Below are 22,175 nucleotides of genomic sequence, written 5' to 3' on the forward strand. Positions count from 1 at the left end.
ATCACTGGAGTATGGAGTATATGTCTCAGTAAAGCCAAGATCTGCTCTTCCAAATGTATTTTTCCACAAGAAAAAAAAAGTTTAATTTTTTTTTTTTTGTTCAAAACCCATGACTGGGCTTGAGTACAATCAAAACATGTCTTCCTGATCCATTTGAGTCTTAGCTAAATGACAAAAGCTAAATGACTATTCACCAGTTCAATCCAGGACCTGAAAACTTAGATAATTGCTTGTATCTTCATAGTCTGTAAAGTTTTTTGAACAGTGGTATAGATGGTAGAAACAGTTTTTTAATCCAGCTAGTATTGTCCTCCCCACGGTTACGTTTTTATCCCTGGTAATTTCGGTCCAGTTCCTCTTGTTGAATGATTCCTTTAGATTTGGATTAATAGACACCTTAAATTTCTTCAGTTCAGATCCATGTTAATTAGATTCATAGCTCTACTCATTTTCCTAGGCACACACTTAAAGAGGTCATAAGCTCAATTATAAATAATGCCTCTGAACAAATGCGTTTTTCAATACTGTATTTAAAAATACACTAAAGCTGAAACAAAAGCTTCTCAGTTAAAATAGGAAGTGGCGTAGTTTCAACCAAAAACATATTAACCATTTAACCATACTGCACCTGTGTTCAAAGGACAGTTTTTTAGCTTCTTAAAGACATTTAAAAGTGCAATTTAAGTTATTTCGTAGCATCTTAACGTGGTTTTCAATCACTTCCATTTGGAATTAAACTTAGATTGACTTCACAATCAATACTCATCTTCCTTTTAACCTAGATTTTTTGGAGACAAGAAGTAATTCTCTATGTTGCAAAGAAGAGTTTTAGTTGCATTAAGAATTTCTACTCTTGGGCTTCCCCGGTGGCGCAATGGTTGAGAGTCCGCCGGCCGATTCAGGGGACACGGGTTCGTGCCCCAGTCCGAGAAGATCCCACATGCCGCGGAGAGGCTAGGCCCGTGAGCCACAGCCGCTGAGCCTGCGCGTCCGGACCCTGTGGTCTGCAACGGGAGAGGCCACAACAGTGAGAGCCCGTATACTGAAAAAAAAAAAGAAAAAGAATTTCTACTCTGAAGAGAGAGACAAATACCCTATTATATATCTTATATGTGGAATCTAAAATATGACACAAATGAACTTATCTATGAAACGAAAACAGACTCACATACATAGAGAACAGACTCGTGGTTGCCAAGGGGGATGGGGTTGGGGGAAGGATGGAGTGGGAGGTTGAGGTTGGGATTAGTAGATGTAAGCTGTTACATATGGAATGGATAAACAACAAGGTCCTACTGTATAGCACAGGGAATTATAGTCAATATCCTGTGATAAACCATAATGGATATATATAACTGAATCACTTTGCTGTACAGCAGATATTAACACAACATTGTAAAGCAACTATACTTCAATTTAAAAAAAAATTTTTTTAAAAGAGGGGCTTCCCTGGTGGTGCAGTGGTTGGGAGTCTGCCTGCCGATTCAGGGGACGTGGGTTTGTTCCCCGGTCCGGGAGGATCCCGTGTGCCACGGAGCGTCTGGACCCGTGAGCCCTGGCCGCTGTGCCTGTGCGTCCAGAGCCTGTGCTCCGCAACAGGAGAGGCCGCAGCAGTGAGAGGCCCGTGTGCCACACACACACACACACACAAAAATCCCAAATGTATGGCTCACACATATCCACTCTCAGGTCAGGGTCCTGGAATAGCAAATGGTGTTTTTCCAGCCTCTAGATCCCTGTTGCATTTGCTGGGATTCTCTCATTAGCAGTTTCTGGAAGCTGGAAGTGAGTTCCATAGCCATGACTGATGCTTTGAACTCAATAGGTTTCTTTGGGGTAAAATTTTACACCTAAAAAAATTTTAGGTTACAGTTAGAATCTAAGGCTGATTACTTAAATTTATAGACCTCCAGTCTAAATCCAAGCTTTCCTCATCACTGAATCGATGTTTCTTCACTAGATGATTGAGTGTGGGAGCATTTAGTGGTTCTTCCCCAGAAGTCTTCTTTCTATTGCTTTTGGGGAAGCTCCAATGGCTTTGCTTTAGCAAACAGAGAAACTGGCTACGAGGTAGCTCTGGAGCCTCCCTGCCTCCGTTTATAACCCAGAAGCACCACTTACCAGCATTGCCACCTTAAGAAATTTGCTAATCCTCTCAAGGTCTTAGTTTCCTTATACTTTAAATGTAAATACTTAACAATACTGGTCTTAAAGAGTTCCTTTGAAGATTAACTGTATAAAATATTACAGCACTATAGTAAGTACTCAAAATATGGGATATTGTAAGCTATTATTATATATGTTATATATGTATGTTATATATTATTAGGTTTTTCCTGGTTCACTGGAGTCTCACTGGGGCGTAAAACAAATTATAGCATAACCTAACATGCCCTTGAAAATCTCCCTAAGGTAGTATGTACTCTTTTGGGTACAGAGCCTTGAAAAGACACAGCATCTATAGCAAACACGGTCGGTGCCCTGTTGATATCCTTACTGCATGAAAACACCTGAAATTCTCTGCTCAAGGACATTTCATATGTCTGTGGGCCCACCCTCAGCCCATGTTTAGGGTCAGCCAGAAGTCTGGAGAGTTAATGCCTCTCAGAATCTTCAACAAATGACAAACAAGCAATTGATAGGTAAATGTCACTTATTCCTTGGCCATCAGTTGGGACAAATGAAATATGTTCACACTGCCCTCCAGAGTTCCATTGAGGGGCTGAGCTCCAGATATCCTCAGAGATAAGTGTTCAGAGGACACCTTTAATTGTCTTCATCTCCTTCATTCACTTATCTATTCTCCCAGTATTTCCTGGGATGACCTCCCATACACATCACTTACACTTGAATCTTTGTCTCTAAGTCAGCTCCTGGGAACCCAAGAAGAGCTCTCAATAAAACTGTTATATTTTCTTTCAATAAAATGTGGAAATAAATTGTTTCTTGTTGGTTGAGGACCTAGTAAAGTAACTGACTTGGCTTGAAGGCTATACATTACTTATATGTATTTATATTACTTATATGTATGTGTGTATTCTTAGAGTTGAATTCATAGTGGAACTCAGCAGCATGGTTCTGCCTTTCCACTCCATCTTCCAGAAGTTTCTCCATTCTTCTGAGAGGTTCCTTTAGAATATGGGCCTTAGCTCTCCTTTTTCTCTTCTCTTTTTGAAAAATTGACCTCAAATCAGTAGCTGGGGCCAAACCAGATACATAGCTTTGCATTTCTGGGGAAGGAGAGAAGGCAAAGCAGCATCAACAGAGGGGATATTAGAACTAAGTAGGAAGACAAGAGTTGAGGGGTTGGGGAGGGGGCTTGGAGTGGCATGTTGGAACCTGAGTAGAGCACACATAGCATAAAGATCAGGGTTTCTAAACACTATTTGTTGCTAAAAGGAATGAGGGCTGATTCCAGGGCTGATTCCTGACTTCTAGATGATCTTGTGCCAAGGACAAAAAGAAGTGCTCCAGGAATAATGGGGCTGTGTCAACAGGATACAGAGGTCATGTTGAAGGGGCTCCTACTCGTCAAATCTGGGACAATTTGAGCATCAATAGAAAACTATGTACCAACAAATTACAACCATTCAACAAAATAGAAATCTGTGAGTTCATACTGATCTTAACTAATGAATTAAATTTGATGAAAAACAGCATATTTACAAAATCTTGAAGTACCTCCCACACAAAACACATCTTAATTACGAAGGGAAAAGGAGTGACATTACTGTGGAGAATCCTGGCAGACACCACCTAACTCAAATATTCAAACAATATAACTAATAATGGAACAAATCAAAATTGTGCACCACCACGTGATAGAATGCAGTAAGAAGTTTACTGCTGTGATATTCCTGCTGAAGACACATAACATGAAAATAATCAGGAGGAACTATTAGTAAAAGGCAAAATAGAAGGACATATTCAAAAATGTTAAGGTCATAAATGTTGAGATAGAACTGAGGAACTTTTCTAGACTGAAGGAGACTAAGAGATATGACAGCAAAAGGCAACATATGAGACTGGCCTGGATTCTTCCCATAATGGACATTATGGGAAAATTTAAATGAGATCTGAAGGTGAAACAGCAGCAATCTTAATTTCCTGATTTTGGTGTACAATTTGGTTATATAGGGAAGAGTCCTTGTATACAGGAAATACACATAAAAGTACCACATAGGTCACTTACTCTCAATGATACAGAAAAAGAAAAAGGGGGGAGGGTATATTCACTAGTCTTAAAATTTTTCTCTAAATTTGAAATTTTTTCTAATTTGTTAGCCAGAGAAAATATCTATAGATATCAATATTTAAAGATCCTTCCCCTGCTCCCCCAAAATCAGTTAACCAGCAGAAGACCCCAGTCAACAAGCTCTATCAACAAAATGCAGGTTTCATCAGGTTTTCAATACCTCACACCAAAGTGTGAATACTCAACCAAATATCATTAAACTCTTTAGGAAAGCTTACACCATGCCCAAACAAACCACCAAGGGACAAAATGATCCAGACAAAAACACACATAAGAAAAAGAGAGCATTGGTTCATTTTTTTTTTTTTTAAACAGTATCTGTGGAGCATTCACAAAGTCACCACATAAAATAGTGGAGGTTTTTTTAATGAGCTCTCCAATTTTCAACACAAAATTCAACTTTGCCCACATTCTTTTGACATACTCTCCCAGAATAGTTGAAATTTACTAAAGCAATCACTGATGGCTGTTTTTAAGAGAGCTGATAGAGCTGAAAATCACTGAAACTCAAGTAGTAGTTTACTACCTAGGCTTTAGAATCAGACAGACTCTGGTTTGAATCATAAATCTGCCAATCCTATTGGATATTCTTCTTCCTGATTCTTCTTTTTTCATCTGCAAAATGAGGACAATAATACCTACCCTCACTGTATCGTTGTGAAGAGTAAATGAGATTATATTCACAACTTTGCACATTAAAAAGTACTCATCAAGTGATGCTATTGATAGTATTTTTATTACTCACCATTAGCTGTTCACAGTCTCCAGATAAATAGGTCTTCCTTCTGGAAGAGGCCCTGAGCTCATCATTTGTCTCAATCATGTTCTGTCAAAGAAATGTCCATGGCCAGTTTCTACTGATCACTCCACTCTCCTCGTGACACCCATTCCACCAATCAGTATCCATGTCCCAGTTTCCTAATTATTAAACTGTTGTCTCTCAGCATCAGACCCTATTTTCTATACTCTGTTTGGCAACACAAGGGCTGAGACTCTAAAAACCTTCCTCTTCCTTTGCCAGCAGCTCCCTGTTAGGCTCTGCCACAAGGGGACGCTAGAGGGAAGTTGCTCCTTCCTGTATGCATCCTGCTTCCAGTTTGGTTTTCTGTTGTTTCTTTACTTTCCTCTTTTTTTTTTTTTTTTTTTTTTTTTTGCGCGGTACACGGGCCTCTCAGTGTTGTGGCCTCCTCCCTTTTCCTTTGCGGAGCACAGGCTCCGGACGCACAGGCCCAGCGGCCATGGCTCACGGGCCCAGCCGCTGCACGGCATGTGGGATCTTCCCAGACTGGGACACGAACTTGTGTCCCCTGCATCGGCAGGCGGACTCTCAACCACTGCGCCACCAGGGAAGCCCCTACTTTCCTCTTCTGAGTCACTCTGACAGCCCTTCTTCACCTGATGGTTGGTTCCAATGTAGTCGTTGATCTCAGTCTACAACACTCAGAGAACCAGCCTCAATACACAACTCAGGGACAGCGGCTCTGCAGAGCCCCTCCCACAGCCACTCAGCGTTAATAATCCCAATCTCGTCCCTCTTCCTGCAGTCCTGGGGTTGTGCTTAGTGTTCCCTTTTGACCTTTTAATTTCTGCAGTACCTGTTAACAATAGGTATCAAATAGTTCTTTATTTTAAATTCTTTCTATTAAAATAATGGGTGTGTATTTTACCTCCTGAGTGGACTCTGAGTGATACACATGGGTTGTACATCCTTCTGAAAGTCCTCTTTAGACTCTATCCCAGGCTCCCTTCTGGGAATAATCTTGAGCCATAAGCTTAGTCAGTTCTGCACCAACCTACTCAATGTAGGCATTTCTCAAATAACTTTGATCTCCATGACTGTTCGGGCTAACCACGGCTCTCTGTCAAAGTAACACTTGTCACTACATCTGATCTTTCCACTCACGTCCACTGGCCCCTTAGAGACAGACACGTGTTTTACCTGAGTGCCACCGACTATTTCCCTTCACTTCCTACCTCCCACTGAGATCACCTGTAAAAGGTTTTTGACTCAGGCTAGTAACGTAGCTGAGAAAATTGTTGAAACCAAAGGTAGTAGAGAAGGATAGACAGACCCATATGTATCATGTTTTTATCATATATTCTGCCTCTCTTCCATTTCTCCTACCTCATTTCACTCCAAAAAAGCCATCAGTATTTCCCTCAAACATCATTTTCATCTTAGCACTCCCTTCTTCAAGCAGGTACAATGACTCCCTATTGCCTACCAGATCAAGAAAAAACTCCTAAGTTAGACCCTGGGTATCATTAAGATGGCATCAGCCAATTAGCCTGTAACCGTCTGTAGATATTCCCACTGGGAAAATGGGATGCATGGGAAGTGGGCCTGGGGTTCAGCCACTCTCAAAGCAAACACTCTGGGATGTGGTGTACTGGGGAAAGGGCAGAGGAGAAGCCATAATCTCCATAGAATGTGGTAAAGCCCAAGAGGGAATCCCTCCAGAAATGGACCAAATCTTTTGGAAAAGCTTGAAATGCACCTCACCTCAATTACATGCTGTCAGGGGCCACAGACATCTTTAAGACTATTTGAGGGCCAGGATATCTTCATTCTTTGACACCGGAGGTTGCTATGACCCTTTGTAGAAGGCCATTTATGTACAGTAAATTGAGTCCTTTACCTGCATTAAAAGAATTTGAATACTTTACCTGTCTCAATGGGTGTTTCCATCAACCACACATAGCCACCAGATAAATTTCTACAAAAAGACTGTTTAAAAAATGCTTATTAAATAAATCTATGATGGCTATCTTAAATAAACAAACAACTACAATCTTTAGTTTTTTGGATGGTCACTCTTTTGGTTTTATTACATTATATAAGGTTTGCCAAAAAGTTTGTTCTGGTTTTTCCATAAGATAATATGTTACCTACAAGGAAAATGATCTATGCCTAATTTATAAGTTTTAAAGAGATTGTTCAGGTTATTTCTATATGATTCTAAATAGCCAGCTAAAAATGGAAAATTCAGTCAAATGTCTGCATTTCTCATCTACATCATATCAAACACCCAGATATTTAAAGATACGTGGATCATTGGCATATCGTATAGATCAGCCGAAGGAAGAAAGAAAATTAGGACATGTAAGACACATTTCCATGTTTTCAGTGCTCCTACTGAATTTTTACTTGGCTAATTATGATTTGGATTTAATGTTAAATATTATGTTTGGGGTTTTTTTCTTATAAGTTGACTTGGTACTAAATTATCCTTATTTTTGATGTGTCTGTCACGACTTTAAATATATTTACTGTCATTCATTTCACTTCAATGTTTCTTCTCAGTTATGCTCTTGCCATTTACTCTGTTTTAGCTGTTTTGTGATTAGGATATGGCATATTTCAAGTTTTTTCACCTTTATTTCTCGAGGATTTATGTTTTTAACTTAGCTTGATTTCTTACTTAATGTTACAAATCTCTCTGATTTCAGGAATCTATAAAAATACTGAGGGCAAAATGAGGGATATAATCAAAAGAAAGTTTCTGTTACCTGATTTCACCAAAAAATGAAGATTTGATGAACAGGGTGGGGGTGGGTGGTACTGCCTATTTAAATCCATCTGTGGCCCACATTCTGAGCTTCACGTGTGGCACATTATAAGATATTTTTTAATTTTTGCTTATTTCCATGAAATAAAATATGTTTACTATACATATACTACTGAAACAAGTAGTTTGTTCACACTTGAACGTAAAGAACATGCTTCTCTTGATGAGTCATCTGGAGGTGGTAAATGTAAGTAGCAATGTATTTATTTTTGTAAATGTCCTTTAACCCACACTGCTGGCCAAACTTCAGGTTCAGCTTCATTTCATAGGCTGCTTTAAGAAAAATAACTCTCACTTAAAAATAAATAAACATATGACCATCAATAACAATTTCTTCTATTTATATTTCCTTGGAATGCATCATATCTCATATATCTGAATTTAAATACATTCTCAGATTACTAAAATGCCACTCTCCAAAAGTCCTTTGGAACGTGCCTCCCCCAAGAATACCAATATGCACTTAGAATAAAATCCAAACTCTTTTACCCTGACCGACAAGGCCCTGCCTTATCTGTCAATTACTCATCAATTATTACTCCCTTATTTAATATATCCCAGCCATACCAGTCTTCATGTTACATGACTTGCAAGGCTCATTTTCCCCTCAGAACCCTTGCATTTGCTGTTCCCTCTACCATGAAGGTTGTTCCTCCTAGTCTTTGGATGACCAGTTCCTTCTTATTCAAGTCTTACCTCAAATGTCACACCCTTGAGAGGTCTGCTCTAAAATTCTAACTGCTCTCTATTCCATTTCCTTGGATCATAGCATTTATCTGTATCTGACATCAGGTATTTTCTTGTTGTCTGCCATAGGCTGAGTCTGAGAATGAATAGCTTCATTCTTCCCTGGGGCTTCTCCTCCAGTCTGACCATCTAAGTGTGGTCCTTAGATTCTCTCCAGGTTTCTGATTTGTTTTCCCACTCTCTGCTGGGACTGGGGCCTGCCTCAAATCTTGACATGTTTATGTTTGGCCCTGATGCCTATCTTCCTCCTACCGGCACCTTCTGTCTCAGAACTAGATGTGGCTCCCTGTACCCTCATGCCTTGTTTTCACAAAGGGACCTTCCTATAAGTTCTTATCTTTAAGCTACACTCACTAGGTCAGAATCTTTGGCTTGGACCTAGGAACTTTGGTTGAATATTCACCTCCTTAATAAACAGGCTGAACATGAAGACTGTTTTCTTACTCCTCCAACATTCCTTGAGATGGTAAATTTTCTTGACTCTCTAGTATTTCTTGATATTTTCAGGAACTTCGTTTCTGGAAATAAATGATTTCTCGTTAATTTTATCAGGATGCCAAAATATGATTCATGCAGCTTAATGCAAGCAACACATGGTACAGTGAGGTGGTTAGTTGCATGAGTCTGGGTTCAAGTCCTAGTTATACCATTTACTAGCGATGTGAACCTAGAGATATTTGTCAAGATCTCTGAGCCTTATCCTCCTAGGTATAAAATGGGGGTAATGAAACAGTCTTCCTGAAAAGGTTGTTGTGAGGATGCAGTGAGATAATGCGAAGTGTTTATATCTGTGCCACACACGCTCACACATAGTGGAGGTGCAGAATGATACAACCCTATGGAAAGGAATTTGCAATATGTAACAAAACCACATGTGTATTTTACCTTTTGGTCCAGCATTGCACCTACAAGTACACCTCCACAAGTAGAGTACAGCATAGGCACAAGGTTACTTGTCAAGGCTTTGTTTGTGATAGCAAAGTATTGAAAAAAATCTAAATGTGCCACCGCAGAAGGCTGATTGATCCAATAGAGCACTATGCAGTTGTGAAAAAGTGAAAAGTACTTGTATGAACTGATATCAAGGGATTTCTGTGATGTACTAAGTGAAAAAAGCAAATGCAAAAGAATATTATGATATATATGTAAAACCTTCATCATAAGACAGAAAATCAGAAATATGTATGTATCTATACACACATATATAGAAAACATACATATGCATGTATACCTATGCAAATATTGATACACATATTCATATGTAACTTATTTGCTCACTTTTGCAAAATGAAATATAGGAAGAATAAACCAGAAACTAATGAAAACAACTACCCATAAGTGGTAGATGGAAATTGGGAGAAAGATAGAAATAGAAATAAGGTTTCTCTGAGTAGATTTTTTTGTTGTTGCAGTTTTGCCTTTTGAACCATATGTTTTACATATTCAAAAATTAAATTTAAATGAAAAAGGATTTACAAAAAGCAAGCTCTAAAATGAATACAAACAGAAAAAAATGAACTTAACCATATATCAACTTGATGATATAACCACACCGAGAAGCAGAATGTTTTGAACATTGTAGTCTTGACAATACACTTGGTAGGACTTTATCAGGCAAATCCAGATTGTGGGACTTTCTATAGGGTGACTGTCTTGGAATCTTCAAAAATATTAATGTTAAAACTGACAAATAGGCAAGGGGGACTGTACTAGATGAACAGGGACCAAAGACAAGATAATGAAAAATAATGTGTGATCCTTTCTTAGATCTTGAATTCAACCACAAAAAATACCCATAAAGGACATTATTGGGGGGAATTTGCATATGGACTGTAGGTTACAATATATCATCGTATCAATGTTAAGTTCCTTGGATATGATCATAATAAGATGTTTTTGTTCTTAGAAAATATATGTTGAAGTATTTATAGATGAACTCTCATGATTCTACATGAACCTTACTTTCAAACTTTAGGCAAAAAGAAAGACAAAGAGAGGGAAAGCAAACGTGCAAAATGCTTATATTACTCTTTCAACTACTCTGTAGGTGTGAAATTTTTCAAAATAAAAATTTGGGAGGTAACCTCCAAAACAAACAAACTAAAAATGATCTGTGCCTGCTAGCTATTACTGTCTCTGATTCTCCCAATCTGGGAGGCTGTGAAAAGGAAACCTGGAATAAATACATATGGCTGATAATAAAAAAGAAATCGTGTACTGGGATCTATTTTCAGCTTACTGAAGCATGTCAGTTGATACTTATTCATTTCCCATAACATTTGTCCAAACAAATAAAATTGCCTCCAACTTTTAAAAAAGGAAGTGAGACTGTCTCCAAGCCTCTCTGGAAAGAAGCAGTTAAATCTTATCCTTATTTTACCTCCCTCTTACTTAGTGATGTGCTTTGGTGGAAACTCAAGGGGAGTATAGTTCCAGCCAGCCTCTGGAAAAAACGCAGACAACACTGTCTCTCTCCCCTGTGAATTACGCTGGGGGACATGCCGCTGCTTCCAGCCTGCCCATCTCAATTATGGTGACAAAGCATCAGGCCAAGAGGCAGACCCCTGGGTAGTTGGGTCTATATTATTTCAGATTTTAAATACTGAAAGCAAGACAGAAAACCTTTCTCCTAGATAGGGAGTGGGAAGTATAATTTACAATAGATTAAGCTCCCCTTATCTGGGGGGCATTTAAAGATCTATAGGACCTTCCTTTTAAATTTCTGGTACACAATTGACCTAACAAAACACCTTTACACACTCCTAAATTACATACTTTTAAAAAGTCTTTTTCCCAGATATATAATATTTGCCCCACAAGATGATGAAATGACAATCTGCCACTGGCCTTCTATTTTCCTTTCTTTCAAGACTTAAAAGCCTGTTTCATTTCTATTGCAGGATTGTGTCCAGGTATAGAGAGACACCCTTTGTAACTGGTTAAAAGCTACAGAAAGGCTCTATTGAAACAAAATGCTGCTCATATCCTGATCCATGCCAGTAGGAATAAATCGCACAAAAGCACCTAAAGAAAACCGTTTTATAGTTACTACTGTGGTACATTAGCTGACAAGGGAGAGATGCTTACATTTATAGATTTTTTTTTTTTCTTTTGTAGAGGCAAAATCTATAAGCAGCTGAAGAATTGTGTATTACCACCGCTGGAATTTGAATTCAGCTAATGAGAATTAAGACCAAAAGGAAGATGCCTTGCTAGGCTTCTTGGTCTTGGCCCTGAACATGGGCCATAAAAGTAGGCTGCCTTGCTTCCCTTCGGGACTACAGCACCGCTCTGCAAATGTATTTCAAGATTCCACTTTCACATCCATAAAAAAATATTAAAATATGCACCTCCTTAAAGCGTGCATCCTAAGCTAATTATGAAGTTGAAGCTGTCAATACCAAGGTAACCTTAAGATATCTTATATTTACATAGTATTATGTACCTCTGTGCTTGAGAGCATAGTCACAGACATAATCTCACTTAATCCTGGGAACTCTGTGAGGTAGATTGAGTGGTTCATCTTTCCATTATGCAGTTAAAGCAATGGAACAAGACATCATTCTCAATGCTGAAACTTTGTCTACCATTGATCAGAACTGAAGAACTCTGACTTGAGAGAGAGAAGAAGAGAGAAGTATTCAGCTCTTTCACTTACTAGTTGTGGGACCCTAGACAAATGACCCAACTTCTCTGAGCTTCGGTTTCCTCAGCTGCAATATAAGGGAAATAATACCTACCTCTTAAGAATGGTTTGATGGTTAAATAATTTTTTTTAACTTACATTCAAAAATGATAGCTATTTATTTATTGACTCATTCAATAACTATTTTAGTGTTTTTAGCATTTGACAGACAAGAAAGATACAGATCTAGATGAAGCAAGTAATATAACCATACTCTTAAGATACAGTGCTAGCCTTCATGAAACTCACAGACTTGAAGGTTGGTAGACATTTAAATAAACCATTAGAATGTAGTGTGATGTTATGGAAAGCCTGCAAAGGCCACCATGGACAGTGTGAAGATTTTTACACTGCACAATCCAGGAAGCAACATTCATATCACAGTGTCTGTGAGTGATGAAACCCCTAGCGTTGTGTAATGTACACCTGAGAAGCCATCCACAGCAATCCTGCTGGTAACAAACAAAGGTTAATAATAGCTTCATGGAGGTGACATTTAATCTAGGCCATTCCAGAAAAGAGAAAAAGTGCATGAGAATATATGAAATGAATATGGAATTGCAAGACCACCATTGCCATAGTAGGTGGAGTACACACATGACCAAAAAATGAAGTTGAAAAGATAAAAAGAGACCATGTGGTGAAAGGCCTTGTAAACCATGCCAGATGCAGTTAACTCTCCTGTAATGTGGGGATTAGGGGTGCCAACCTCGCACACAGTCAAAAAAATGCATATAACTATAGTCAGCCCTCCATATCGTGTTCCACATCCACAAATTCCATGAACCATGATCGTGTAGTACTGTAATACTTACAACTGAAAAAAAAAAAGCTTCATATAAGTGGACCCACACAGTTCAAACCATGCTGTTCAAGGGTCAACTGTAATTTGTACTTTACTCTCAAACAACAAAGAGCTTTAGTGCAAATATATGACTGCTGCCTTAGTATACCTTCTCCATTTCCCATCAGCCTCCAATGTCCATTTGGAGATAGTTCCAGTGATCGTCCAAACAGAATGAAACCCAAAAATGTTATTGATAATGCTGAGACTACTGTACAGGATGCACTGTGGCTAAAAGGGAAGACAGCCTTAGAGTAAAGCAGACAATCTGGCAGGTATACTGCAGTGAGAAGAAACCGGGTTCCTCAAGACTATATTGAATCCCTGGGTCCAGTCTTGTCTGAAGTCCACCTACTTTGGGATCTTCGGTGATGTGAACCAATAAAATTCTATTTATTACTTAAACCAGTTTGAGTTTTGCTTTCTGTTTCTTTCCACCAAAAGATTTTAACTAATACAAGTGCCAACAAAAGACTCTAAGCAAAGAAGTAGCATAATTGTATATACATTTGATTAAAATATTACTGGTAGGAACTGGGAAAAGAATGTACTAGAAGAGGCCAGAACTCAATAGAATAGTCTTCCACCGAAGTCCAAGCAAAAGGGAAGACAAAAGAATGAGCTGGATATCCTGTCATTAAAAAAAAATCTTCAAGGAATATTTTTCACAGTAAAACCAAGTTGCAAAAAATTTGTATAATATAATCTTGTTTAATTTTTAAAACTTTATTTATGTGCTTACGTGTCTTTTCACATTTTACTATTATATTCTGCCTGAATTTTTTTAAATGAGAACTCTTAGTTGTATAATTTAAAGAAAGAAAATTTAAGAAATAATGACCAAGTGACTCAACTCTGCGGCCTTGAATGGAAAGGATGAATTTGAAAGACATTTAGAAGTCAATCTATCTAAAGCCATCCTCTTAGGAAAATTTCTAGCCCCACCTCATACATGACTCTTTTCTGGACTACCCCTGCCCGGGATGATCTTTCTCCTTTTATCTCCTAATATTCTCACTCTCTAGATGATCATTCAGTCTTTCCCACATTCTGCCTTGTACTGAAGATTAACTTTTTATGAATGTATTGATATATCTTCCAAATGGCTATAATCTCCAAGAATCTTGGTTTATGCTTTTCTTATAGCTCCACTATGCCTAGCCCTGTGCTTTGTATGCTGTAACTATTCAAATATCTCCTGGTTTGCTGGGTGTTCTTTCACACCCAGTGTAGAGAGGGCACTACACTGCACTCTCTATTCCACATTCCCCTACCAAACTCCAAGCAACCCTTGACCAAACAGGCTTGGAAATCTCCTGAGAATGCTTCTGTCCTGCAATGTTAGAACTCTTCCAGGTTCTAGTTTTAGCACTGCCTCTGTATTACCAAAAGGCCTTGGGAAAGTGTCAACCTCTGTGGGTCTCTTTCTGTCTGTAAAAACCATCACAGAAATATCTGGAGAGGTCAAGATTAAAAGTCAAGATACATGGGACATCCTTGGTGGCACAGTGGATAAGAATCTGCCTGCCAATGCAGGGGACAGGGGTTCAATGCCTGGTCCAGGAAGATCGCACATGCCGTGGAGCAACTAAGCCTGTGCGCCACCACTACTGAGCCTGTGCTCTAGAGCCGATGTGCCGCAGCTGCTGAAGCCCACGTGCCTACAGCCCATGCTCCACAACAAGTGAAGCCACAGCAATGAGAAGCCTGTGCACCACAACCAAGAGTAGCCCCTGCTCGCCTCAACTAGAGAAAGCCCGGAGCAACAAAAACCCAACGCAGCCAAAAATAAAAATTTAAATTAAATCTTTAAAATAAATAAATAAATAAATAAATAAATTTTTTAAAACGGTGTACATACACCTTAATTTTAAAATACTTTATTAAAAAAAGTCAGGATACTCAGAACCTGTGAAGCACAGAAGGAAAAAGCTGGCTGGTGCAGGAAGACAACATTGGAGGAGAAATAACATGTCTGAAGGAAGATAATTAAAGTACATTCTAGAGAAAGTACAACTGATAAAGACATCCATTTGAGAAAAGCAATAGGACAAGAGGACATAGCTAAAGGCTTTGCACCAGAACCCACGATCCAAGTAAATAAGCTGTCCTCAAACGGCGAGAACAAAATCACAAACAGATTTGACCTGGTTGTGTTTTGTTGTCAAGGTCATTTACTCAATGAGTTCATTTAGTTTCTATATTTATGAAGCACTGTGGTCAGTATTGAGAAGACAGTAATAAACAAGATAAGCATGATCCTGTCCTCATGAAGCTTTCGTTCTAGTGAAGGATAGAGACAAGTAAACAATCAATTGCAATACAGTATGATGAGTGCAGTATTGGGAGGGCACCATTCACATTGTAGTCTTTGTACCTGGACATTTACATTTTTCCCTGAAGGACATTGTCACAAACTGCAATGTGGGTAGTGCTCTGGATAAGAAATATAATGGGTGTTACGGACTGAATGTTTGTGTCTCCCTGAAATTCATATGTAAAGCCCCAACCCCTAAGGTGATTATATTTAGAGACAGAGACTTTATGAAGGTAATTAAGGTAAAATGAGGTCACATGGTTGGAACTTTCATCTGATGGGATTAGTGTCCTTGTAGGAAGAGACATGAGTGGAGAGAGCTCACAATCTTGCTGTCTCCTCACCATGTGAGGACACAGCACAAAGGTGCCTGGTGCCTGTCTACAAGTCAGGGAGAGATCTCCCACCAGAAACCAATCCTGCTGGACCTTGGTCTGGGACTTCCAGCCTCCAGAAAATTTCTGTTCTTTAACAACCTAGTTTGTAGTATTTTGTGATGTCAGTTCTAGCAGACTGATTCAATAGGAAAATCACAGAGCATTATAGGAGCACCTAACCCAATCTTAAGGGTTTATAGAAGTCCTCCCAAGAGAAAATGAAATTTAATATCAGATCCAAGGAATGAGTAATAGTTCGCAAGTCAAAGGGAGAGTTGGTAGAGGGACTGGGGGAAGGTGTCATGTGGAAATGTTTCCCAGGCAGAGAGGAGCAGATATCCAGAGAGCAAGACACAGTCACGGTCCACATGGAGCTAGAGGGGAGCAATTGTAAAAGGATTAGCAGGATACAGTCACACAGGTCTTTTATAAACCTTCATAAGAAGTTTGGATTTTACCCACAGATCCATAAAAATGCTATAATATTCCTAATATCATGAAAATTAACAATAACTGGAATCATTTGTTCATTGTAAAATAATTTGCAATCTGGAAGGAAATTTTCACTTTTGCAGTTTTTCAAACATTTGCTCAGCACCACATGGTTAGCCGTCAGTGACATTTGTTTAATAAATTATGGGTTTAGGCCTTTTCTGAGGATATTATGATCCTCATCTTACCATCGCAATGTACCCAGGGTTCCAAATCAAAGGGTTTTTTTAATGACCTCTTATTGACATGGTAAAAAAGCCTTTTTCTAAAGAAACCCATGTAATAACTGCTTAAAATTCAGGCTTGCAGTCAGGTTGCCTCCTAAAATTCAGCCCTTGCATCACCAGATCAGCCAACACAGTGCTGGATTTGTGAAGGTCAGGTTTAAACCGTCCACTCTGGCCTCCAGAACAATTCTGTATTCTTGCTCCTCCTGCAAGCTGCCGATCCTTGGATGAGTATTACCACTACCATTTTACATTTCTTATCCTTCCGGAAAACAATAGCTAAACATCGGAGCATGAAATAATATTTTGTTCTGGGGTCTGCTGAGCATGTCAGGTCAAATTCTCCTTTTGGGGGCCTTCAAATTGTTTTGTGAACTCCCCGAATAGCATTGCAGCACATTTCGTCTTCAGGAAAACAGACTTTTTGAAAACGAGAGTTGATGGAACCTGACAGCCAGCTCCTTACCTTGGGAGATAGTTACACTCTGACCTTGGGGTCCTTGCCCTTCTCCAACGTCCTCCCACAGCACTGTGAACTCACATCTGCTGGGAGTCCACGGCCTGCTGGACATACCTTAGTCTCAGCATTTGGCGAAGATGGCTAGCTCTCAGAAATCTTGAAAATATTTTTTCATAACGTGAGCAAACCCCCACCCCAATACGGTAACACTGCTGATTGAGCCGGCAGCAAGAAGTCATTTGGAGGAAAGGTGTTTCTGTGATCAATAATCTTGGAGCATCCTATTCAAAAATATCAGGCTTTAGAACTCAACAGAAGAGTCTTCCTGAGAAAGCAATGAGACATCCAAATTGCTTCAGAAACAGAGATGTCACTCAGCCTCCTGAAACTCTAGAGAAAGATCAGTGAGCGCAGCTCACCTGAATTCTTCACCACTCTATGTAAAGATGGCTTTGGCCAAGTCATTGGATCTATTTCACATAGAAATAATATTAACCGCCTAATCTGCCTGAATAACTGTTCTCACCTCAGTGCGGGCTTCACTCTGCTAGAATCCTTACAGGTGCTTTTCTTTCCTCTGGGGCAGCTACCAGCCCCTTCACCACCAGTAATGGACAGCGTAGCTACCGATCACGTCTTTATTTTTACTTGTCTTTGTCTGCTTGTCTGTCTTAGGTCAGGTTTGCTGGAAACAGACCCTGAGACAGAGACTTGCACACAGTTTTCCTGGGGGATGCAGTTAGGACCGACGTGCACACGGAAGTGAAGAACGGAAGTGAAGAAAAGGGGTTCGCAGTAAGAGGAAGGAGATGAATTGGGATATAGTCACACAGGGGGCCAGCCCTACAGAGAGCACTGAAGCTAGTGTGGTCCTTCAGAGTTGCCTCAGTTATGGCAAGGGGGCCGGGGCTTTATATTCCTCGGTTGACAGACTCTTAGGTGAGGGCTGCTCTAGGACGTGATCCTGGCCTTGGGTAAGGCGGCTCCAGCAGATAGAGAGCGATTCCTGGGGAGGCGCTCAGCTGTGAGTCTTCAGCAGCAACACCCCCAGGATCTGGGGGACTGGTGTCTTTGACTGGAAGGGGGCATGGATGGTGTCCCACAGCACTGACCACACCCCCTCACCCAATAATTTGAGGAGCAGCGAGGGGTGGAGAGAGTCTGACTTAGGGTGATTAAGTCACATTTTCTCCCATCTTATTAAGGTCAGCATCCTCTTTTCATTCCTCCTCCCTCCTAAACTCTGGTGGTATGTTAAGGAAAAGCTCCCAGGGGGCTCTTGTTTCCACTTCTCCAAAAAGGATCAGACTAAGGCAGGCAGCTTAGGCCAAGGGTCTTGTAGCTTTAAATTCTGCAGTGCTTAGATAGGTTTAAATACATTATGTAATCTTTTTTACAAAAGGGAATTTCTAATACTCACTTCTAATTTCTCTTGCTAGCTTTGAAATGCAAAACACACAGTATTTCCGCTGCATTCTGATCCAATGATTTTTTGTCCACCATCCAAGAAGGCTTACAGCCATTGTTTCTATGGGAAAATGTATATCCAGTTCCAACTACTCAGATCAAAAGAAATCTTGGAACACTGCCAGGTGGGGACTGCCACACAGGTAGTGGCTGAAATGAGCACGTCACAATCGTCAAACCCTTCAAACACACAGAGGAAGAGCAACCAGCCGATTAAAAGCTGAAGTTGCTCAAACTCATGCTGGAGAGCCAAAATATTGTTCTCATCAGTTTCTTCCCGACAAATAAATCCAGTAACACGCACTCCAAAACAAGGTAGCCTGTCTCTAGAGGTCACACGTTTTAATGGAATCGCACTTCATTTCTGGAACAAGCACGTCTTGCCCAAGCAGCTCAGCTGTCATTACCAACAGGGTCTAGTCACTTCTCCCTCCATCCCCAGCATTATCCCCGTCATACGAAGGAAGCTGGCGTGAGAAAGGATCAGGGCTGCAGCCTGCAGCTGGGAAAACGGGCCTGCCCCTGCCGCAGCCTCCGCCTGGGACTCCCTGCGGGCTGCGGGGCCTGAAATGTGCCTTTAACTCCCCTTGGCTCTTTTACCTGTGAAACAGGCCGCAAACAGCCTTTTCCAGGAAGGCTCAATGCTTATTCAACGTAATCAAAGAAAAACCCGCCCTCAAGGGAGACACAGAGTTCAGAACAGTTTCTGAGGAATGACTTACTTTCCTCCTCAAAGGGGGTTGGAATTTCTGAGGTTCGAGGCCCTCTGATTCCTTTGACAGCGATGTTCATAATCGCCGGCTCTCCGCGGGCAGGGTGGCACCACCGAGGAAAGCCCGGTGTGAGATGTGCCCAGCGCAAGGATGCCGGTTAAATAAGTAGCCTTCATCACCTCCCAACAGTCAAGGAGTTTCAAATCCTGTCAATTCATCCCACGTGAGGGCGATTATGTGATTTCCATATTCAAGTGCCCCTGTGGTTTGATTTGCATAAGCAAAGACTTTGGGGGCATGGAAACAAAGGATCAGTGTGAAGGACCGGAGCGCTGTTAGCATAGAGCGTTCTGATTTCCAGACAGCGGGCCGGCAAACCACCGGCACCTTCCCCCGCCCTCACCCCCCGCCCAGTGAAATCTAGGATTTGACGATTTCTCATCTACGGTAAGGACAGAGGTTAGGGAGCTGGGGTGCGAGGTTTACTAGGAAGCCTGTCTTCTTAAGCACAATAATTTATCTTTCCTTAAAGGGCTCCCTTCCACCACCTCTTTCTCTTCTGATGTTCATTCCAAGGCACAAATATTCCGCCTGATAATACTGGGAGAGGCAGCCACAACCATTTCCAACACTGGAGAACACAGAGCGGAGCTCTGCCTTCATTAACACACACACACACACACACACACACACACACACACACACACACACAAATGTATTTATTTTTATCCTGTTTTTTCATCCACTCCTGGACTATTGATCCAGCAACACCTAATAAAAAGGACACTGGTTAGGAAATTTGAAGACTTGGGTTTGTCCTGACTTGCCACATTAGTTATCTGGGCAAGTCACCTAGGTCCTCTGCAACCCAGTTTTCTCCTCTCTAAAATAGAAGAGATGGACCTGAAAACCTTTGGATTCCTTCCATCCCTAACATAAGGAAAATTAATAAGACAACCCAGTGCATGGTCATAGCAGACAGACTGAACAACTGGAATGTAGGGGCTTCTGAAGGCCAAGGGGGGTGTCCCAAAAACCCCACCTTAACTATGTTGTCACCTGTCACTTTAAGAGTTTGTCACCTACCATCCTTGAGCTAGTCTCTACTTCTTTGAAAGAAAAATATCAACAAATGTGTCTCAGGAGTGTTGGGAAAGTTAAATATAGTACTTCTATGTGAAAAGCACTTAGCAAATTATAAATGCAATACACTGCTACTAATGTGTTAACTCAGGTGAAATTGAAATTCCAAGTACTAACAGCAGGAAGTTGTCAAACAGTCCTTTAACCCATTGGTTTTCAGGGAAGTGGAGTTGGGAGTGATTTTACCCCCCAGGAGATATTTGGCAATGCCTGGAGACATTTTTTGTTGTCACAACCAGGACCACAGGAGAGGGGCTATTGGCATCAGCAGGACAGCGGCCGGGGATGCTGCTAAACATTCTGCAAGACACAGGACAGTCCTTCGCAACAAAGAATTATCCTGCTTAATAGTAAGCGTAATACTCCAAAATCATCCTAAACAGTGGCTGTCTGTTTTCCCGGGAAGAAAGACAGGTCCAGTCAGAATGGAGCCCCAATACTTTGATCCTGTGAATATACCTAGACTCCCACAGAGTCCTGTAGTGCCATGACAGAGCTCCAGCTCAAAGCAGTTTCCCTCAAAGATTTCATCACCAAGCTCTTAGCTACAAGAATTTGAATGGAGGTTGTCCTGTGACCAAAATGTACCATACATGGAAGGGCAGTAAAATCATGAGCATGTGAATAAGTATGGAAAACATAAGCTTTCTTTTTCATTGGGGTCAGGGGATGAAAGTCAAGTCTCCGTAACACATTTATTACGTGTAATTAGGCAATGGGAGCTGGGGAAAGAATGTATGCAGATTGCACAAGGCATCCAGTATACTGTGGGCTGAACTCACTGAGTCTGTGTGTATTCCATCCCATGCAATCTGGATTCTCTCTGGAAATCTACCAATCTAAAGGTCTGTTGTGAATAGACAATGTAAGGGTTTAAAATATCTGCTATAATTGATATTTCTTTCAGTTACTTTTTTAAAAAGGCTTTGATCACTAGCCAGGTGTTACAGAATTTGAAGCGTGAGTAGTTCTACTGAATATCTGTTGAGCATTTGCACTAGAAACATTGCTTGCAACACAGGCTGAACAGTGAACATGATTCTGTTGGATCTTTAGTGGGCTGGTAGTTTTAGTCTCCAACTGGTTCAACACCTCAGATGGAGAAAAATAAATAACAAAACCAGAAACTTTTATTTCACATTTAAATAGCAATGTTTTTGTCCCAAAGAAAAAAATTAATTTTAAATGCATTTGAATTATTTCTCACCATAATGCCTTAAAAAGGATGTTACCATAAATGGGGAAACAAAATTGTAAGGAATAAGAAAGCTTTGAAGGTAGGATTACAACTCAAAACTTTTAACTCATTGAAACTCATGGCAGCGGTTCTGAAAATGCAACAGTTACCTTCTCTATACCTTCTCCTTAAACTTGACGTTTTCCCGTTCCGTGTTACGCCAATATGTTCTCTAAAAGGCTTTTTTTTTTTTTTTTCTTTTTAATCACAGTGACTTGGTAGGTGATGGCCAGCAATGCTGGTCATTTCCTCTTGACTTGTCACATTCAGACCAGATTTCAGTCCTTGGGCCTGGTGTTAAGGTCTCTGACACCTCTGACCACGCTGAGAGTTCTTCCTTTACCCCCTTGAAATGTTGGTGCAGGCACTGGCACTGATTCTCTCCACAGAGATGAAGAGCCTGGCAGTGAAATTGCATAGTGGAGGTGAAGACCTTGTAAAACACAGAGCAAAGGCATGATGGTTTTAAGGTGAACCAAGGTCACTGCTCCTGGGAGTTTGGTGAGGTGACATTGACAACACCTTCAGAAGCCCTGGTTTTGTAGTACACTGGTCATTGAGGTCTCTTTGAGAGGAAGTAGCTGATTAAGGTATATGCAGATAACATTCCAGATCTTTCCTGGGTCTGAATATAAACTTGGC

This window comes from Kogia breviceps, chromosome 16 (assembly GCF_026419965.1).
Source record: "Kogia breviceps isolate mKogBre1 chromosome 16, mKogBre1 haplotype 1, whole genome shotgun sequence".
Classification (NCBI taxonomy): domain Eukaryota; kingdom Metazoa; phylum Chordata; class Mammalia; order Artiodactyla; family Physeteridae; genus Kogia; species Kogia breviceps.